The 16,250-nt window shown below is 42.6% G+C and overlaps 1 protein-coding gene across 15 annotated transcripts in view; it reads right to left on the reverse strand.

The window, feature by feature from the left end:
• Positions 1–16,250, reverse strand: part of pou3f3b (POU class 3 homeobox 3b) — a 191,259-nt gene that overhangs the window by 74,639 nt on the left and 100,370 nt on the right. For 2 of the 15 annotated variants that reach the window (XR_010926115.1, XR_010926113.1), the window contains one exon: positions 6,043–6,053. The exons of the other annotated variants lie outside the window; for them this stretch is intronic. The gene's annotated coding sequence lies outside the window, so the exon portion shown is untranslated. Of the gene's footprint in view, positions 1–6,042; positions 6,054–16,250 lie in introns of those variants that run through there. 15 annotated transcript variants of the gene reach the window in all.

Genomic DNA, 16,250 nt, shown 5'->3' on the forward strand with positions numbered 1-16,250 from the left:
AATTACAAAATAAATGTAATTTAATCTGTTACAGTTACTGAGAAAAAAGGTGTAACTAAATAACAGTTACTAATCCAAATGTTGGTGATTATAACATTCATTCTGCTGCTTTGCATCTTTTCGTTATGCAGGAATGCCTTCTTTTGGCATATTTCCGGACAACGCAGGTCAGAAAAACTGTCGGGACAAATTTGAGTGCAACACCATCAAGGGTAGGACAGCTTACAAGGAGCTGTCTCTACATCTAAAACAGGCTCCATTCATTTGGCAGTATGTGCTCAAATTTTGAGCGTTGCTTTCGATTGGTTCTCTTGTTTGAATTCGCACCGCCTCTCGTCTGCCAATCAAATCAAAGCGCATTGCCCTGAGCAACCTCAGTCTGCCATGCCTGCGACCAGCCGACCACGTCAAGGCGGGTGGCCATGTCATGGGACAAGAACGCCTTTCAGTGCTGGAAATGAGGTTAACAGTGAGGTTTACACTGCCTGGTTTAAATTGATGTTTTTAGGGAGTTTTCAGCTTGATTGCTCAGTTTAAAACATTTGTGAGAAAAGCAATCAAAAAGTAATCAAGATACTTTGATAAAGTAATTAAAATAGTTACATTACTTATTACATTTAATATTTTTAGGGGGTAACCAGTGATCTGTAACCTATTACATTTCAAAAGTAACCTTCCCAACACTGGTGGTGGATGAGGATAATGTGAAGATTACATTCCTCCAGCATGAGAGGATTATGTGACGACAGCATGAATTAGACACACTGTTTTCATATGTTTGCCACATGGAAAGGTTGATAATGGTTATATTTATCAAGTATAACTTAAAGTGAGAGTTAGGTTTTGGTATCTTTGGTAATAGCAGTTTTCACCCCTTGTAACAACATAAACTTGTCTAAAATGACCCTTACTAATGGCCCCCTGGGACTAAATTGCACTGCAGACACAACTTCTACTATACTATTATTTCTGAATGTTTTGATAGTGGGTTAAAGCTTGCACAACTAACTACCCAGCACTTAACCTGACAACTCTATTCAAGAGGAACACTACATTTCTGTCACGTTAAGAAAGGAAGAAGAGGAAACTTTTTAAGTTGTGTTTAAACCGCAAGTGGAAGATTGCAACTCAGTATTTCTTTATAAAAAATACGAATGTGACTTGTCAGGGCATGAACCCAGGTTGTTGGAGTTTCCACTCGTACATTTTTCACTCTGCTACTTTGATGCCAAACTACCTTCTGTCTCTCATCATTTCTACTCCTTTCTCTTGCTCTGAGGAACAGTGTATAGGCCTACTTCTCACTTTTTGTTAGCATATGTGCAGTTTTAGGCATCATATTGCTTTCACAAAGCTGTGGGATACAGTCTCATAACAATCCAATCATGATTCTGTCTATTCATGGTTCCTTATTCTTCCACAGGTTGACACGGGGCATTTAATGATTCACACATTCAATTATTTTCATTACTATTATTTGTGCTGTAGATTATTGTTGAGGTATTTTGTTAATACAGATGATTTTTATACATATATAGCACACACATTCTTTGCATTTTTGTGGCATTAAAGGGTCAGTTAAGCTGAATTCTGTGGCCCCACCTCAACCATGATGGAATAGCCAAGACTCGACTCAAGACTGGTAGCAGTTGCTACTGAGAATATAAGGACAGATGTCATAAAATGGCCATAAGTGACTAACCACCATAGACTGTTCTGTGTACAAAGATGGATCCATTGAGATTTGATGTCACTGATTGGTTGCAGTTTGTGGACGTTGCCTTCTTCTCTGTTTGGGGCCCAGACCTTTGAAGTGAGGAGTGCGGGTTGTTGCCTTTCACCCTCTGGAAACACGTCTTGCTACCTCAGACTGAAGTGAACGCTATCTAACTTTAATTAAATTGCGCTAACAGGGTATATCAGCAAACTGTCAATCACAGCTGTCAATCAACGCCCACATGGCAGACATCAAAGCTACTGTAAAGTCTTCAAATCTTATTAACGGAGCAATAACTTCCAAAACGACCACTAGCACATTTATTTGAGGGCCTGAATTTAGTGATTGAGACCATAATGACTCGTTGAAAGAAATGACTGACTTACTGTTTGTAGAGAGAAGCTGATGCTTTTTGAATGGGAGTCAGTTGGAGCCAAAGATCTTTTGGAGCCAGTATCTGGCCGTCGGTGGCATTGCACTTTAATGTACTTCCGCGCAGGCTTCAACCTCAAGCCGTGGTACTTGCCGCTTGCTAATTACTCTAACCAAAGCTAAGGAGAACCAACACAGTGAAAACCAGAAGAGAGAAAGTGACATTGACTGGCTGACACTACTTTCTAAAGTGTAATCAGGCAGTCACGTCCCTCAGGACTCCCACATGGAAAACGCCATGAAGTCGGGAAGCTTGATTTACCAATAGCTTGTTTCTTTAGTCTGCAATAGAGAGTGTGTATGTTTAGGGAGGGCTTTGTAAGTCTATGCCTATGTCTTTGAGTACATCTGTAAGTATCATAATTGGAATCAATTCCCTTTTGATACTCTCAGCACAAAACTGAAATTTAATTAAACTGGAATGTCAATTCTAATAAAGACCTCACTTTTAGCAGGCTTTATAGGTGATATGAATCTTTTTGTGGCAAAGATGTGACTGATTTTTTGGAAAGAATATCATCAGTCGATGGTTCTGGTGCGTGTGGAGGTTAACGTGCCAATTGGTGGATTGTTTTATCCAAAACATACAACATCAATACTGTAGCGCTGGTGGCCCCAGTAGGATCTAAACCCCTGAGTCCTGTAGTTTTCATATTTTCGTTCCATGCGCGATTGAACAGAATTTTGGGACTGTGACCCCCTAATCCTGGCACTGTTTTGTTTCTTTTCCATGCTCTACCCGTCAGGTTACACTGTGAAAATGTCTCATTCTGTGTTGAGTTGGACAGGTCTCCTCTGCAGCAGTTGGCCAGCGGTCATGTGTGTTTAGATTGGAGGATTAAACTCAGTCTAGTCTTTCAGACTCTGACCACAGTCTAATCTTAGGCCAAGACCCACATTTAGATTTGCTTTTCAAGGCCTGCTCACAACCATCTCACCAAAGAGGCTATAACTCAGTTGGGCCAACAGAGTTGTTGAGAGATATTTTCCAATGTCAATCATTTCTGTCATGACCTAACTTTTCACTTTTCACAGTTACAAACTTCAGCAACAAACAAACTCTGTTTGATTTTGTGAACCAGTCTAATTCCTGTAAGTAGACCCTTAAATAAAACTTTCAAATGCCTCAGACACAAGACATGGTTTTGATGAATGCTCATGGAATATAATGGAAATACTGATGTAAAACCACTGGTCAGGTCACATGATCCTATGAAATCATTAAAGCTCAAGCATGATTAAAGAAGCTGCTGATTTTTATCCTGAACCGTTCACTTAATGTTGAAATAAAGAATGTGCAGGTGTGATGGTTGTTTAGAAAGATCATCCTATAACTGCAAGTTCTAAGTCAGTTTCCTGCCATAGCAAATGCAACAGCTATTTTATATATTTAGCCGATATTTTGTCACGTTCATACAGCCAAAGCTGAGCAGGTAAAAATGAAGTTCTGCGATTGACAGCTGACCTGATGTGATCAATCCTCCATGTCAGGTTCAGCAGTGTGAACAAAACAGCATTTGACCCACGGCTGGTTTATATAGTGTGTGTACACATGTCAACCTAATAGTATAAAACAGGATTGACTCTGACTTGATGAAAATCACTTGTTTTATGGCCTGTGCTGCCATTGCTCCTGCTGCTGAAACCATCACAGTTAAAACCGCAACAGCATCATCCTCCCAAGCCGCTATTACGCCACGAACGCACACACATCGTAAAGCATCCAAATCAATTTGTTTTAAAAACACGTTTCTCACAACCTTATTGGGTGGTTTTAGAGATATATGATGTACCTTCAGCTGCAAAGAGGGAAAAATTGCTGGCGCCTGGCGAGCCCATTTGTCCAGCTTGATGATGCGGTGGCCCTGTCACCGCCGCTGCCATTAAGGAAGAAAAAAAAAAAAAAAAATAGGTGGCTTGGGGGGCTCTTACCCCTACATCTCACCAGCCCAACGGTCCACTGACCGCCTGCCACACTGTGCGCCGCAGCCACCGCCGAGCTCATGGGGCATAAATCAAGATAATTCTCTGCACGCCTTGAACTCTGACCCCGCCACAATTCACGCCAACATCATACGGGACGAAAAGGGGGAGGTAGAGAAAGAAGAGCGGCGAGGAAATGAAGGCGTGGGGGTTAGATGGGTGAAAAGGGGGAGAAAGGGGTGTCCTGCTCAGAGAAAGATGGTGAGTGAGGTAACAGAGAAGCTGTGTGTGTGTGTGCATGTTTATGCGTGCGCGAGTGAGCACGTGCGTGCGTCCGTTGCGATTAGTCACCGCCGTCCAGATTGAGGCGGCCGTCCCATCTAAACGCTCTGTCTTTATGAGCCATTAATCTTCGACTCAGGCCATTTTCATTACCGCCAAACCTCGCTTTGGAGCCACCAGCTGCATGATACTGCATAGTGGAAATTAATAACCCACCCATCTCTGCTTTACAATCCCCCCCGCTCAGCAGCCCCCCCCTCCCCCCCCCACACACCTCTCCATCACTGCCCCACCCGCTCAGGGCCTTGCATATGATGGAAGACGCAAGAAGACGAGTTTCCACGTCACTTTTGTGTTTGCGTCCTTGCATTCCTGGCAAGCTTTCAGTTTTCTCAAGCCTCTTTGCTGCTGTCCTCTCCTTCAGACACCTTTTCTCCTGCTTGTCATTTGACTCCCCAAATCTAAGACAAACAATTCCTTTTTGAGCATTTAAAATTCTCCCAGTGCCGGGATGCAGCCACAAACGAGGAGGAAGAGACAGCAATGAAGAGGAAGAAAGGCCCGAGAGAAAAGGGACTCATGTGAAGAAGAAAGAGGTAAGACTGGGAGAGGAGGAGGGGGGAGAGTTTACATTAATTCTCCTGTCTTGGTTTTTCTAAGTGAACTGAGAGTGAAAGAGTGGGAAATGACCCCCTGGGTCCCTTTAAGGCCGCTAGGTGCCTGCTGGTGTGGTTGTAAGTGAGAAAAGGGACTGAACATTATTAAATACTGTACGTGCTTAGGCAACCTGCAGGGAGGGAGGCGAGGAGGGAAAACAGATGAGAGAGAAAGAGATGGGGAGGAATAGGGGGTATAATGGAGAGTAAAAAAAAAAAAAAAAGGAGGGAAAGGTTTCAAAATAGCCTCTCCCTACAGCCGTGCCAGCAGGGAGATCCAGAGAGCTCTTGGAGTGTCAGAGGAAAGATCCGGTAGAGATATGGCATGATATGACAGCGCTGACACCCAATAAAGAGGAACAGCATTACGGCAAATTAATAACCCTCATCTGCGAATGGGTGGCAGAGGAAATTAATGCTATGCTGGTTGTTGCCGCTAACTCACGATGATAAAGCACAAGGACTGTTTAAAAAAAAAAAAAAAAAGGGGGCAATACAACAGAGGAGTAACTTAAGTTGACGGCGGCAGTGGTCGCACTTGATGTCTGTTTATGAAACACATTCATTATGAGTCTCCACATGAGTCGCCCGTAGGAGTGACCAGCAAAGTAAAGGGAGTGACACTGTGACAAAATTGAAAAGTTGGAAATTGTTTTTCCGCCGTGGCGTGCCATCGGAGGGGAGCCTTTCTCATTTCCTGTTGAGAAGTGTGGTGCATTGTGGGCAAAATATATAGGAGGTTTTGTGATACGAATCGCCGCTGGTCATCCATCACATCACACAACAGACAAAACAGTCAGAAACTAAGAAGAAACAACTTTCTTCGGCAAAGTTAGGATTTATTACATCTCCCTGCCCTCCATTAACAGTCTGAACTTGTGTTGCAGAGTTATGACCGTTTTGAAATTTGCATATCTGCTCATCAGTCAAGCTAGTATTCTGCCAACTAAATCTAACGAATAGACTCTGATACATGTAACTTTTCTATACGGAGAAATAATCAATATAATGTAAAGTTTCAAATGGACAATGCCTCAACTGACCTCCGTTTCATCCTGATCCTTCAAAGCGTCAGGATCCCTCTAAACACAAATCAATACAAACAATGCTCAGACATATAAGAGACTCTAAATGAACTCTGCAGATTATGCTATTCCACGGCCTCTTGCATCCCCCAGCCGCTTTGCATAATGAGATAAACAGCATATACAAGCCCCGGCGACCCGCGCGTTGCCTCGGCCGGCCTGTGTTTGTGTAGGAGAAGAGGTAAAGTCAGGCGTTTTGACCTGCCTCTGTTTTCAACCTGGCAGAGTTGATAGACAAGCAGCGGTCTCTTGAGACTTGTATCAGTCTGTTTATTCCATGGAACATGAAAATATTCTGCTTTACGCATCACTTCTATGAAATATGCACCACCGTTAATAGCGGTTGGATCCAGTCAAGTTGTGTTATAGAGTACAGTGGGTTGTTTCAGCAACCAAACTGTGCAAAATTTTTTTCCATAAAACACAGGAAGCAACGATTAATTTATGATTTTAACCACCAAGCCAGTGTCTTGAGTCCTTCCTTTTTAATTTTGTTGAGAACTTTTGTTTTAAGTACATTACGGACGATGGATATATTGCTGCCACTCCAATAACCACAGTGAAGAACACCATCTAGAGTACCTGTGCTGTATTTCAGTGAGTAATTATGTTGTGTGCTTCTCTCTACTTTGACTTCTCTCGCAAACAGGCTCGTAAAACCAAGGAGACAGAGGAGGTGCTTTTGCTGTCTCCCACTGATGATGTCATCGACCTCTCCCTGGATAACCTCACATGCACTTTCTGCGATGACATCACGTGCCAAGCCCTCCTCTCGGTCCATTTTCTCCACGGTGGTCATGAATCAATCGAAGCTGAAAGCTTTTATCCAACACATCGAGTAGACCGTCGACCCTGGACCAAATTCGTGAACAAGATGTTTGTGGGTGGGTGGGTGGGTGGGTGGTGGTGGTGGTGGTGGTGAGAAGGGTGAGACGAGTTGGGTTGGGTTTACATGCCGAGAAAGTTCAGCATGCCTCCAGGCGTCTAAGTATTGAATTCGAACCGTTGACCTCTGGGGTGTCACAGTTCTAGGCCCTGCATGCGTTTGCGCGATTGGCCCAGAGCCGCTCTGTGCAGGGCGGGTTCAGAAGGTTCGAGGTCCCGGCCCGTGCAGCTAGTGGGTCTGCAGGGAATTGGGGAGTGCCAAGGTCTGGCCTCCTCCTCCTCTCCCCCCCCTTCATCATTCCTCCCCTCCGGGCTATCAACAATCAGCTGCGAGTAGCGGGAGATGGAGCAATAGAAAGTAAAGCTGTTTTTTTAACTCCTTTCTCTTCCTCTCTAGTTTCTCTCTGGCACTGAGAGGCTGCAGGGAAGGTGTTTGTGCTTCAGAGTGGCTTCAGTAAGGGACCTATTGTTCTTCTCCCAGAGGCTCTCAAATCAATAACTCATCTCTCCCTCTTTCTCTCTGTCTCTCTCCGCAACAAGGCACCACCGAGGAAAAAGGCCCATCGACTACACAGGACTCGCTTTCATGATTCACGCCACTGAAGAAAAGAAAGACAGAGACAGAGAGGGGAAGTAAGAAAGACGACGGGGAAGAGAAAGTGGCTGGGAGGAGGAGGAGGAGGAGGAGGGTGGAGGCAGAGGGACACTGCGGGGGCCGGTGCTATAAAGACACAAGAGGAAGAAGGCAACCTCAGGGTCATCGCTCTCCTTACGCACACAAACTGGCTATCTATAGGTGCTGAGCCCAGCCAGATTGATCTTATTGTCTTAAAGGAAGAAAGAGAGGTTGATCCTAGAAGGTGTTAATATCATCAAGCTAACACCATCAGAGCAAACACTAACTATAGCTCACTCAAGCTAAAATTGGAAAGGTCGTTCAATCTTATAAAGCAAAAATATTGAGATATCTTGGTCTTGGCTGCCACATTTAGATGTTAATCATAACTGTCAGCTTTCAGCATTTAGACACTTGTTCAACTTCATTTGATGCTTAATCTAGAGAGTATTTCCAAGTACAATCTGTTGCTAAAGGTGAACAAAATGTCTTTATTCCTTGTTCTTTTTTTTATAGTAAACTGATATTCTAATGTTTGTCCCCTTAAAGGATCATTTCCATTTATTGGAAGTTGGGTCTTATTTTCCTACTTTCATAAATTACTCAGATCTTGAAATGCACCAAGAAATCCGAGCAGGTTAGATAATCAGACCGGTTTTTACAAACTTTGGAAGAGAAAACGAAGGCCAGCTGTAAAAGTATGACCCGAACTGTCTGTTGTAAACATTTACAGATTGACTGTCTGGTTCAACTTTGTTTTCCTGCACACACCACAGTTGTACACTACTTTCCTGCACGATGAGGGATTTTTTGCAACCAAAATTTCAGTTGCCTTCACCTTCAGTTTCACCTCCGAATAAAGTGGTTTAGATAATCTGTCTGATTGTCTGACCGCTCGTTTGTTAGCTTTGTGTTTCCAGAACTCCGCAATTACTTTGGTGATTAATGATATCGTCACTGATAGAAATCATGGGCAAACGTACAAAAATAAGATCCAAGTTGTAAAAAAAATTGCAATCTAAGTGCTGTAGCTATGCTTATACAACAATCTACATCTGGAGCACCAATCAAACCTAATTAGGTACTGGTCTAAGGTCTGATTTTTCAAATAATTCACTTAAAATCTATCACATAGTTTTCAAGAAACAGATTAACATGCTGAGAAAGGTGAAATAACCTCCAAAGTCATGCTTTTGACTACACATGATTCTCAAAAAATACTCTACTCATGTATTGCTCAAAGGCACTTCAGCTAAGGTAGTTTTCTTGAAGCTGGATCCTCTAGTTGAAGGCCTTAATTTACTCAGATCACCTGCTTTTCTATGGATAATGGAGTTTTGATTATATTGCATCAGTGTTTATGCCAAAATCAAATACTTGTATAACTTGCAGGATTTTAATCCTCTGACATCAACCTCGTCATGGTGGGTCAAGGCCAAAGCAGTAAATTTGAGGAGCATAATGTGTGTGTATTTTTTATTTTTTTTTAATTTCTTCACCAAGTCTTTGCTTCTCTTTCTGTATCACTGCACAATTTTCACAGCTGTACCGTGGATTACGTCTTCCTCAAATGCGAAGGAAAATGTAATTCTGCTTTCCGCAGGGGTAACGTCTTTATAGCTTTTCCTACACAGGTGTCTCTGTGTGAGTGAGCGAGATAGAGATGGAGGAGGAGAGAGAGGGAGCGAAAGATGCTTTAATGGAGTTATGCAAATGGAGGTGGCCCCATAATCCCCTGGCTAAGTATTCCACCAGAGATGTGGACCGTACAGCTGTGTACAACGGGGATCCACGCCATGCATTTCCTCTCTGCCTGTACACAGAAAGCTCTGATACAACTATATATCCCCATCCATGTAGTGTGAATTAAGCCCCCCCCTCCACCCCACTGCACCCACCCACCCACCACCACCTCCCTCAGTATCAGTCTCCTTCTGTTTTCTGCCTGCCACTTCCATCACTGAATATCTTTTCCTGCCAATAAACTTAGCGATATCTGTTTGTAGGCGTGCGTCCAGAGTTTATATGCCTATGTTCAGCACAAGAAAACACACTTTTCCTTGTGAACATGTAGCGCTTGCATATACATACAGTACGTATGTCTTTGTTTATTTATAATGCAGCTTATGTGGGAGTTTGTTTACATGTTTATGGGTTATGGCATATGATTTTGTGCTTTCCATACATAGGAATTTTTATACCCAACTGCTTCCAGGTTGAAGATTTATATGAGTGTGCTTTTTATGGTGCTGTAGGGTTTTCTACTGTATGTGTGTGTTGACACACATTACTTTATTTTATGCTTGAGTGTCTCTGTTGATGAATGTGTCCTCGAGGGCGATTACACTCGGCGTAATGTGTATATATGTGCAATTAAACTTTTGAATTAAAGGGGATTTTATTCAGTGTGTCTGTTTGTGTGTGTGTGTGTGTGTGTGTGTGTGTGTGTGTGACACAACACTATACTTTGTGGACAGATGTGCATAGTGTATCTACTGCCTATCTCTTGCATAAAAAAGTCTAATATCAGTGGTTCTTGTGTGTGTGTGTGTGTGACGTTGGTAAATGAATCAGCCAACCTGCCCAGTCTCCTCTGCTGAGAGAGTGACCTCTGGATGATGAAGAGAGAGAGAGACAGAGAGTACAGGGAAGCCTCACTCCCACCCTCCACGCCATCCTCCCTCCATCACCCCCTCCGGTGACTCACACACCCAGCGTGAGTGTAGGCCTCTACCCACAACCCCCTGCTGCTTGTTTAGAACAACAACAGAGGGAGACAGTGGGATCACAGAGTAACTGGCAGGGAGGGATGGTGGGAGGAGAGACAGTGGTAGAGAGAAAAGAGCAGGGGAGAGATGAGGCGGATGAGAGACACCGGATATTTTCTGGTTTTTATGTGTTTCATGCATTGAAGGAATGGTTGATAGATGTTACTAATACAAACAAAATGAGAAAACATAATGAAAAGAGCCATGGAATTGAGTTTTCACTTGAAAACTTGCATCAATTTTTCCCTTGATTCTTGATTCCAGTTAAGTGAAATTTAACGCTATATTTTAGACAACAGTGTTCTTTGTAAATTTGTGTCAGCAGTTTGGTGACGATGCCTGACTTCCTGTTTCAACATGACAGAGTCCTTGTGCACAAAGCTAGGTCCATAAAGAAATGTTTTTCACACGTTGGTGTGGGAGAACCAACCCTACCTCCAGACAAAAGCACTGATATTAGATGATTCTGCAAAACCCTTCACTACACCTGTCAATCACAATGTTTTATTTTACATCTAATGCTTTCACTTTCTACAATATCTGTGATATCAAATATGGTATGGTTAAGGATGGGAAAATATCATGGTTACAGTTAATAAAAAAGCAAATGTTAATTGCAGATTTGCAGGGTCCTCTGCATGAAAGTCTTGCTACACGCCCATCCACCCCCCTGACCTCCACACCACTACTTACTGCCTAACTATATAAAGGGCACATTACTTCCTTCTTGGCACTGAACATTCATGAGGTGTAGAATCGTCCAATATGGATGTAATTTCTAGGGATATTGGACAGGGAAGAACTTGGCTGACCTGCACAGAGTCATGATCTCAACCCCATCCAACCTTATCGCCCAAAATCAGTGTTGGACCTCACTAATGCTCTTGAAATTGAATGTGAGTAAGCATTCAGGAGCAGTCAGGTTTCAAAATGTGGTGGACAGCCTTTCCAGAGGAGAGGAAGCTGTTTTAGCAGTAAATTAATGCTTTGTAACATGTTCAAAAATTACATAGTTTTGTACGCAAACTGTAAATGTATATACAGTTTATGTGGATTGCAAATATGTGCACATAAAAGGCATAAAAATACATTTACTGTATATAAATAAACACATTTTATGCACATGTGTACACACATAGTATAAACACAACCCTGCACACGCATGCACCTGACAATCCTTGAATCCCATTAAGATGTATTTAAGGATGTCTAATGGAAATTGATCAGTGATTAAGATCATTTCAGGTTAATCCAATTAATCAATGCCTGCTGATTAGGATGGTGACAAAAAAGGCGAAGGATTCATCACAACCCCTTTCGGTCCTGGCGGTCCCCTGCCGACCGAGTCGACACTCCGCCGTCAGCCACAGCTAGCAGGGAATTTTAAACAGGTGTGTCACCTTCAGGTCTGGTTGTTCGTCTGTTGGGAGAAGATTTCTGCGAGAAGTCAACTAAAAAAGACGTTTGAAGGAGGAAAAAGGTTATTGAAGAGTTCTTAGAAACAGCAGACGCACAGGTAGATGGAAAGTGAGAGGAATTGCTTGTGCAGAATGAATTCCCTCTGCAATTTTGCAGCTTTTAGGACAGAAATGTAACTCAATTGAGAGGTGGAGACATGGGTGGAGAGCTCTGAAGAGTAAACAGATGAATTACAGAAGCCGAATGAACAAAATACTTATAGTAGCAATGGGTCTGACAGAGAGAGGAAAGAGACGGTGAATGAGATGAAAAACCCCAAAGTAGTGCTGTTGAGGACAAAATTTCAACAAAACTCAAATTTGTTTTCACTGTTTTGAGTTTTTTGCAATCTTTGATAAAGAGGAAAAAACTCTGAACTCCAAACTTAAAGTCCACTTTGACCACACACGCAGTTACCATGAGCAGAAGGTTAACATCCGACAATTTTGGAAGTGTATTTTATGCCATTGAACCAATGGTAAAATGGGTTTAGTCGTACATAAATCATAGTTCTTATTTTACGCATAAATCCAAAACTTCTTTGGGGAAAAATGTATGACAATCTGTCAAATCATCAGCATCATTTAATACCCAAATAGTGAGCAATAATAATAGTGGTAATTACTTACAACAGTGATTTTGCATCACATTGGCTGTTTTTGATGAATATAGGTTTCATCAATTCTTTGAGAAGCGTCATTGGTCACTTTATATCTTCCCCCTCCTGTAATCTTAACCGTTTGGTTGGGAGAGAAAATCACAGGCACTTCATCAGAGTTTTGCTTGCAGGGGATCGACTTTCACTTGAACGACTACCTTTTTGCATCAGTTTAGACTGCCAATAGATATTTCTCTTCATTTCTCTGCATTCTTCCATTTGTTTGGCATGTATTCACATTTTATCTAAAGCATCGTTCGCTTTAGATAAAAACAGATCACAGAAGTAGATTTGGGGGCAGAAAATGTTACATGGCCCCTCAACTGCTGTGTGCGTGCGGATATTGAATTTTAAGATCTTTTGAAACCTTGTCCTAGTTGCCTGGAACTTTTTTCCCTTTACCAACACATTAGACTGCCATGTTTCATATTTTGATTAATGGTTTTGCTCTCAGATCACGGCTTCAGCTTGGCAGTGTCTTTCTGTCTTTCTCACGGACCAGTAGTTCTCCTCACTCTCCCATGTCTCTGCACTTTTTTCATATGAAATACTATTTTTTTAAGTTTCAATGTGCCTGGAGACACAGCTGGAATGTGTTGCACTGTGGCAACCGTTTTTGCCCACAGCATGTCGGCGTGATTTGCTGAGGTGAAACCTACGCCCTGGGTCAGCACTCGGAGTGCGAGAGGGTGGAGTCAGAGGTTGTTTGGGCATTTGGCAGGTCACAAGTAGTAGCCGATGGGCGGTTCTTGATAGAGTTTGGTGTGGAAAAAAAGGCTTGAAAAGCAGACACCCTCGCTCCATTGTGACTGGACTGTGAGTGGACGAAGTACAAATGTTGGCCAGAGCCCTGTTAGAGCAGAGGACAGACTGAATTTATAGGGCAATTTAGGAGAAGCTTTTGGAGAGATGCCGTGGCTGCCGGTCGTCACTTTCTCTCTCAATCTCCCTCCACTTGTGTGCACATTCATAAATTTTGTGCACACATGAAGCCTACACGCAGCACCTCACACATTCAATCTGAACCTAAAGCTTCACAAACACCTTACTTAGAGGATGACACACCTGGTGTGGGCAGTAAGTCATTGACAGCAGCACAGTGAGGCAGACAGCACACTCATTGTGATTCACTTTCCCCGTCTGACTCAATAAAAGATTGAAGTACTACAGATAGAGGAAGAGTTAGAGAATAAATAACAGGATTCGCTCATAAAGGATTAATGGACCTGATGGCGCAAGTTTCATTTTGAATTTACATTGAGCAAGGACAAAACCAACTGTCTTGTATTCCTACTGACAATAATAGGTGCTGAAATTTAGCTGCATGGTAGCTAGCCACTTAATAGCCTAGCCAAATATTTAACTTTTGTCTTTGCTTAATTTAAAATGTTGGCATTTGTGTTAGCTTGAGAGTCCATCCATCTCTCTATCCATTTTCTCTTCTAGGTTCTCTAGGTGTGGGTTAGCCCGCTCTCCTTGGCTACTTCCTCTCTAGTCATTCCCAAGACAGATAGGATATATAATCCTTCAAGCAAGTTCTGAGTTGGATATTCCCGGGATACCTCAACAGGAAAGTGTCCTGTGAACATTTTCTTCCGCTCAGAAGTTGAACCACCTCAACTGACTCCTTCAAACACGAAAGCAGCAGTGACACCGAGCTACTTCTGGATGTCCGAGCTCCTCATCTAATCCCAGAGGGTAAACCCAGCTACCCTGTGAGAGAAACTCAATTCACTTGCTTATATCTCATTCGTCTGTCTGAAGATTTAATTCTCTGGTCACTATCCAAAGCTCAACTATATGCAAGACTTGGTAGATTGACTGGTCAACCAAGAGCTTCGCCATTATGGTCAGCTCCTTCTGTGCCACAGCAGTCCGGTAAAATTCCAGTTTTGCGCAAATTGTTCTTGACCCGAGGAGCGCCACCTACAGTTGTCACATGGCATCAGACTTGGAAATGCTGACTCTGAGTTGCTTCATTGTCAGCTGCAAAAATGTCTTGTTGGCTGGACTTGTCGGCTGGAGGTTGATAAAGCTAGAAGAACTTAATCATCAGTGTTCATGTAACTATATGGAAAACTAAACATACTTTCAGGTAAATTTGAATTAAAATGTTTCAGCTGACCACAGCCGTAATTAAGATCAACCAACCAAATGTTGTGTTGTTTAGGATAAACTAATCTTTCCCCTCTGGTGTCACAAATGCTCTGGATACAAACCTTTTTTAAACTTCAATTAATACATTGCAGTTTATGTCATAGTTGTGCTAAGGCATGTTAACAATAATAATGATAATATTATATTACATTTACAAAGAAGCAGCAGGAATAACAGATGAAATACTTACTGAAGTTACTGAATCAAGAGCAGACAACAAACACACCAAAAATATTCAAAACAACTTGTAAGGTTTTCTGAGGTCGCTCTTTGAAGGGCTGGTTTGTTAAATAGCATACTTCAGAGTGTGTGAAACCGCCTTTAATGAATGATTATGGATTTTTAATTTGGTTATATTTCCCCACAGAGACAGACAGAAAGAGAGAAGGAGAGAGATGTGGGGTGAGGACAGCGAGAGGGGATAGTAAAGGGCAGTCGTGGGTAGAATGGAAAGCAGAGAAGAAATACAGGAAACGAGAGAGGAAATGAGAGCTCAGGAGGTGGATGAAGGAAAGCTTGGTGGAAAATCGCCATTTGGTGGCTAATTAACCGATCCATGTGACCTTTCCGGATCATAAAATACAGATACATCTCTTCTTTTCCGTGCAGCCGTGCAGGTCAGTCATGAACTTTGCAAAACCTTCTTGTAAATAATACTTTTCTTAAAATGTACAATCTGCTGAGAATGCAGCAAGTAAAATATGTAAAAGTCAACATAGTGAGCAACAATATAAACAAGATATTTAGACGTGATTCATAGAAAACTGAAAAAGCAGGTGACAAATGTGTACCCTTACACACCAAATACACACCAGACAAGTGGGTATTTTTCCTGTTTTTTCCCCACTTAACCCTGCCTCTCCACGTATGTTTAAAGGGCTTCATTCTGCTAAATTGTGGTTAAAAAAGGGCAAACTGTACTCATCCTCTTTCGCTGTTAGAGTGCAGCATATGGAGAAGAAACCAAAAAAAAAGCTTAAGAAGAGGTGAATGACAGCGAGGTCCCAGCGCGATAAAGCACCCGATTGAATTATTTACCTCCTCCATAAACATTTCCCCACTGCCACCTGAAAGAAAAGGGCCTCCTCCTCTAAGTTATGACAGTAAACTGGTTTCGGCAGCGGGCCTCTTCAGGAATAATAGGCCTTTATGGGCTAAGTTATAGCACAGGGAGGATTCTCCTTGACAATTCACTCACTTTACCCCGCCGAGTGCCACTGCGCCGCGAGACACAGAGCGGTGCAACCTGGCACTGAAAAAACGCCAGAGGGGGTTTGAGAGAGTAATGAAGGGCCTTTGTGCTTACTTCATAAACTTGTCACAGCTCCTTTTCATTTTATTTCCCGAACAAACCCGATTATTCCTCCGCCCCCCCCTCCCCCCCCTGCCGATGGCGTATGCAGCTACGGTGTGGGTCAGTTAATAAATATATCAGTTTGCCACCCTAAAAAGTGCTGCAGTATTAAAAACTGCACGGGGATAAAATATGGATGAGGCTGCTTCAGTGCTCCAGGTGTGTCAAGTGTGATTTAATATGAGGAGAGGACGCGCAGCTCGGAAGGGAGATTACTGAGGAGAGCACAGACAGACAGGACGACCTTTGACCTCTGAAT

Source organism: Thunnus thynnus, chromosome 24 (assembly GCF_963924715.1).
Source record: "Thunnus thynnus chromosome 24, fThuThy2.1, whole genome shotgun sequence".
In the NCBI taxonomy this organism is placed as follows: domain Eukaryota; kingdom Metazoa; phylum Chordata; class Actinopteri; order Scombriformes; family Scombridae; genus Thunnus; species Thunnus thynnus.